Raw genomic sequence first — 6,478 nt, 5'->3', positions numbered from 1 at the left:
ATGGAGTGTTTCTATATTCCCTCTACATTTACTATTCTGCTAAAGTGGTTACCCAAACTTTATCACTTATATTGCGAGCTGTTATATTTCCTTCTCCTTCTCTGGTAGATTTGTAGTCATTTTGTTTTCTTTCTTGTTTTAAAATAAGTGTCGGTCCTCTATTTATAGGGATTGGATCGATAGTTTTGGTGTAGAGAAAAGTTTATGGAAAAATTTTGTTGACTCTTGAAGTGAGTTGTTTTGTAGTTTTACATATTGTTCTTATGTAAGGAGTTTTGAAATATAATGAAATAATTCTTGGTTTACATTTTGTGTTAGTAGATTGGAAAAAGCCAACCAAGGGGGCCCACTTGGGAGATGGATTGAATAAGAGTAGTGCAGATATACTTCCAACATTTCCAGTATTTTAGATAGAAGTTATAAGTTTCTTCCTATAGCATCATACTTTGTGAATGTTCTTGTTCCTGCAGCTTCTACAAGAGAAGTTATAGTGGATGGTTTGAGTTGAAATATAGGTTAGCATAGAGTTGTATTTTCTACATTCATTTCAGCAAAGAGTTAAGTGTGTTACCTTCTTGTAGCACTAGTATAGGTTATTTGTATGCATTTTACTTTCCTATAGCATAGGCATAATGACTCCTTAAGAAACCTAGTGCACATACTGTGCAAACCATTTCAAGTATACATCCCTAGGTTGAAAAATTAAATTCCACTCATGGTGGGAGAAGTAATCCTTGGATTGAATAAAATATTCCTAAGTAAGGCCTTGGGCATGATTATCACATACCTATTATGAGGTAGACTAGGAATCCTAAAAGAGGACAACAAGATTGTTGCTAAGAAAGGGCTTACTCATGCCCTAGCATTTCCAATGGCATTTAAAGTGGAATGGATAATTATGGTTAGAAGGTGGACCAATCAAGATTAGCAAAGCAATAATCTATTGAGTTACAAGTTATCCAACCCTAGATAGGGTAAAGACAATCAAATGTGTAGCGAAGAATGCCATTAAAGATCACATAAAGGCCAAGTGGAATAGTCATGGAATGTTGATTGATGGAATTAAAGATCATGTTATTGAATTTGTAGTGCATGTAATTGCGCACAAGCTATATCAGTTGAGCCAACTGAACAATGTTCCATGCATTACAGTTGAGCTAGGTTATAAAATTGTGAAGAAAGACCATAACTAAGACCTAGCTGGGCTATAAATATTGCAACAACTATTTAAAAATCTTGGAGCAATTAGGAAAGCCAAGAATACATCTTGTAAGTTGGGATCTTTATTAGTTTGTATATGTTATGTGTACAAAACTCATTTACTATTGTTGGCATTGTTGCATGGGATAGAACTAGACCTATAATTGAACAAATTAATGATTTCATTGAACAATTGGGTGAAAATTTTGAGACCATAAACGATGGTTACTTTGAAGAGTTTAAGGGTAAGATGAAGAACAAAACAAGAATCCTACAATTAGTGGTAGATCATTACTATTGAAGATTTATGTTTCATGGTGGACATAGATTTCACTTATGCACAAGAAGTGTTACCAAGAGTTTCATGGTTGAGAACTATGCAATATGAAGTAAATATTAATGAAGTCACTGTAGCGGTAATTGTACAGTTATCTAAAGAAATTAATAAGAATGTTGAGCATTTTGAAAATTATGAGTCAGCCAAGATTAAAATGATGATGCAAACTAAAGAGCCCAAGATGGACTGGAAAGGGAAAAAGATGATAGCTGATCTTGAGGGAAAACTTGGTGAAGGACCCCTCTAGATAATAGAAGGAAAGGGTGAAGATGAGAAATCTGAAGAAGAAGAGGAGGAGGAAGAGTCAAAGGGTAATGGAGCTAGTTGTTTCCAAGTCCACAACATCTAAGCAAGATTGTAATTGTTGATCCTAAGGTGAAGAAGGATCTAAAGAAGAGTGTGAAGAAAACTATTATCCCTCCTACACCTAAGCCTAAGAGAAGAATAATCACAAGATCCAAAGCAACACAACCCCTAGTTGCTAAAACAAAGAAAATTTTAGCAAAGAGAAAACATACCACAAAGGGATCGATCAAATTCCACAAAAGAGGCCAAGAAGGAAGTTGGTTGTCACACTTGATGAGGAGGAGGTTGACATAGAGAAAAATGAGTTTGACAATTTGAGCAAGTTTCAAATTGTATCTAGATGACGTCCTATGACAATTGACTAGGTCTGTGAAACAATTAGGAACTCAAATGGCATATCAGGCTTTAAATATTTTAAATATGATTCTTTAAATAAGGAAGACATGAGAAATTTGAGAAAGCCATGCTAGATATGATGGAAAAATTCAAATAGACACATATAGAATTAGGGAAAGGTATTCTTAAGGATTTATACAATAAATTAGATGCAAAATGGAAGTGGGCATTATCCAGTAAAAGGAAAACAAGGGAAACCACATTGGCCCAAACAATTTCTGACTTAGGAAAGACACATATGTCTATTGCCCTAAGAGATTTTGCAAGCAAATTTGTGCCAAAAGTAAGGGCATCCAAAATTTTGAAGAATAAAGTAGAGGATGTAATATAAGAGCACATTTTTTCGCTAGCAAATTTGTGTCAAAAGTAAAGGCATCCAAAATTTTGAAGAATAAAGTAGAGGATGTAATACAAGAGCACATTTTGATATGGAAGAAATCATTTGGATTGTTACTTCCATCGTGAATAGAGGAGAAATAAGAAGAAGGCATGGATGCTATTGAGCTACAAAATCAAGATGATTATGATGAGCATGAAGAGAAAATAAGGAGGACAATAGAGGGGAGTGAGAAACAAGACATTTTAACTATAGAAGATATTCCTGACTCCTTAACTCCAAATTAGACTATCTTAACTTAGGAAGATTTGAAGAATGCAAAAGAAAACACCTCAAACACTCCTCTCCCATGCACAAATCCAATTTTACTACAAATTCATTATTATCCACCGATTGACAGTGCATCAATTGATATTTATCAAGATACATGTGTCATAGTTTTTGATTCAAATATGAGTGCCAGACAACAGGGTAAAGCAATTATTATACTCAAATATCCACCACCCACACCCACTCATGTAATTGGAGAGGAAGAAAAAAAGAAAGGTGAAGCAGATCAATCTACTCAAGATGCCTTAGGACACCATGTTTAGGGAGCTAAGGAGGTTGAACCATCTAAGCTAATAGAGACCAGGAAGTCTAAGGAGAAAGAGGCTATCCAAGCCCTCATGTAATTGTCGAGTATTGTTCTATTGCAAACTGATGCATCTAATGTTATACCTATTCAATAGTTTACACCTACCCATTAGGGGAACACTTCTACTGAACAATAAATACCAGGACTGAGTGTCATAGGTACACATTTTTGAATATCATTTTTGAGTGTCAACACCCCATGGTCTCAAATAATGGAGAAGAAGATTAAGTCACTAAAGTTTAGATGAGGTCATTACACTATCCAAGTATGACCCTAATAAAATGACATTAGAACAAATACATATTCTACAAGTATTGTTGAGTCATAAGAAAAAGCAAGACTAACTTAGAAGGGAGTTTATGTAGAAATAGGTACTCAATGATATAAAAGACATTTTTGTAGATGCACTTGATATTCATGATGTGAATGAGAAACAACCAATTTTGGAACAATTAGTTTGTATAGTTGAGAAGGTAAATAAAGAGGACATAGAGACCAATGAGAAATTGATGAGATGGTCTAAGAAAAAGTTTATGTATAAATTCTCAACAAAGATTGCAATAAAACAAGTTGAGCTTTCAAACCTTGCAAATAGTTTGGAAGGAATTTTGTAGATTATTCATTCTTTGTATATAAAACTTTGTGATGTTAAATTTTTCACTACAGAGAATCAACATTCAATTGATTAATTACAAGTAGATTTGAAGGTTAGTCCTAATTCTTTATGGAAGAAAGCAAGTTCAAGCTCTCATTTATTTAATAAATTGACATTTGGTCAAGGCAGATTAGTCAAATTGATGGCTAAAGACAACAACATAAGAACCAACTTGATTTCTATTCAAACCATATTGTTATCTATGGAAGGTAATGCGTAATGAACTATAAGTTGCAACAAACTTAGTGAAGAGAGATCTACATCTCTATATTGCAGAAAGTTTAGTAGATCTAGCTACCCAGCTAGAAATCCATATTCAAGTATTTTAATAAGAAAAATCAAGACAAAATCATGGATTAGAGGCAATTTTACTAAATCACAAAGTATTTTCGGATAAATACAAGTTGACCCCTACAAACCCCAAGCCATAAGTATCAAAAACAAGGGGGAATGTTAATCATGACACAATAAAGGGGGAAATAATACTTATGACACAACCACAAGGAGAAAATAGAATCAAAATTAGATATATACCACACGTGGAATCAAATATATGAAATATCAGATATCACCAGGGTATGAAGAGACATGTATATATATTGTATATAGTGAATTCAAGTCTTTTTGGAGACTGAATCATAGTCTAAGGGGAGTGTTATTTTGTTATTTTTAAATTTTTAATGGATTGCTAAGTCATGACAAAGTGTTTTTGTCACTAATGTCAAAGGGGGAGATTGTTGATCTCTAAGCCTTTTTGCCTATTAGTGTCCACAACTTAGTCATTTTTTAGGCAACGTTGGTCAGTCATCACTATGATCGATCCACCTAATGAAGGTTGAGTTACATGGACTTTTTTATATTTTTATTACATGTCGAGAAAGTCTAAGGTTTCCAAGCACCCCAGTTTAGATCGAGGCACAATATTTGTCAAGTAAAGGATAACCAAAGTTGAGCAATGTGAAGATAGTTTATATCAAGTGAATCTGTAATTGTTGAGGAAATAAAATTTGAGGGACAACATAAATATCAATTATGACCGAGCATCTGGATATTCAAGTGTTGAGTAAACCAATTTTGGCATATGTGTTTGTAATGACACAAACACTTATGTAAATCATTTTGGCTGCCTTCTATGCAATATTTATGGATTGTAGAGATAGTTAAGGAGATAATTGCATTTTTTTTAGAGGACACCAATTCCTAGGAACATAGAGCAAGCAATTAGAAAATTAGAAGGATTAAGCGATAAAAGGGACAATTCTGGATCATTGATCTTGATCTAGAACCTACTCTAGTATCTATTTTAAGAAGGTTTCAAACCCTAAATCAAAGTGAATGCAATGAAGGAAGATTGTGAATATGTGAGAAGGTTAAGGATAAAGAGAGGAAGGCTAAGTTTGATAATCAAATATAGTGATCAAACAGAGCAACCTAGCAGTGAAGGGCAGAACATAGAAAATCAAATAAGGAGATCAATTCAGACAAGGAATGAGAAAATCTGTAATCTAGCATAAAGTGCTAACTGAAGGATCAGGTACTGAGACATTCTAACTAGTGTATTAGGGAAAATATCTTAACAAAGTGGTCCTAACAAACCTAATTAAATCTCCTAATAGAGTGCTTACTTCATTGTAAGCTTAAATCCTTTAATCAAGGTAGACTTGACAATCTTGTAAATCTTTCAACAAAGAAGACCCCTTATAGGATAGATCACCATAAGTGATCAAAATTGTAGCCCTAATAGGTGAACTTTATTGCTGCAGTAGTGAAGATTTGTGGGTATCCCCACCCTAGTTTTACCTTCACCTTAGAGGGTTTCTGGGTAACCAATTTTTTTTTTTAATGTTTACATTTATTTTCATGTTTATGGATGTGATGCATACTTAGATCTATTTTTATTTTTACAATTCATGATTATATGGTATATGATCGAAGGTATGAGATGGATTAGGAGTGAATACAGTTAATAAGTTATTTTGTTTCGAGGATAAAAGTTTTGTAGATCCTAATTCACCCCCTCCCCCCCTCTTAGTATCTCACTTCCCAATAAGACTTCCAATAGAAGCAACTCATATTGAAGTAGGTGGACTAAACAAAAGTTTCAGTTCAAAGAAGGAATTTGTTCCTCCTAAATGTAACAAGAAGGGTAATAGAGAAGCCATGGTGAAGAAAGGTGAAGGTGAAAAGCCTACATGTTCATATTGTCAGAAGAACATGCATGATGATGGTAAGTTTGAGAAACTCCATCCATAGTTGAAACTAAAGTAGTTTAAGAAGGTTTGTAAAGGAAAGCAAAAGACCATAGTGTTCAAGATGTAGGATCGTATTTTGACAATGAAACAAAGATATATGTTTTAGGTTTAAAAGGTAAATCTTTCATTAGTAATGATTCTACCACTAATGTTTCATGTTCTACTTCCAAAATTCATGATGTTCCTGAAGATAGTAAAATATATGAATTATTTCATATAAGAGTAATCTCAAAGAACACTAAAATCAACACACTAATAAATAGAGGATCCCAAGTTAATATAATTTTAGAGGAAGATATTAAATAGTTGGAAATGGAAACTAAGCCACATCAAAAAACTTATCCATTAGGTTGGGTGT

This window comes from Cupressus sempervirens, chromosome 9 (assembly GCF_028749045.1).
Source record: "Cupressus sempervirens isolate cs-2001-9-10 chromosome 9, ASM2874904v1, whole genome shotgun sequence".
Lineage (NCBI taxonomy): Eukaryota > Viridiplantae > Streptophyta > Pinopsida > Cupressales > Cupressaceae > Cupressus > Cupressus sempervirens.
This window is presented reverse-complemented; position numbering follows the sequence as displayed.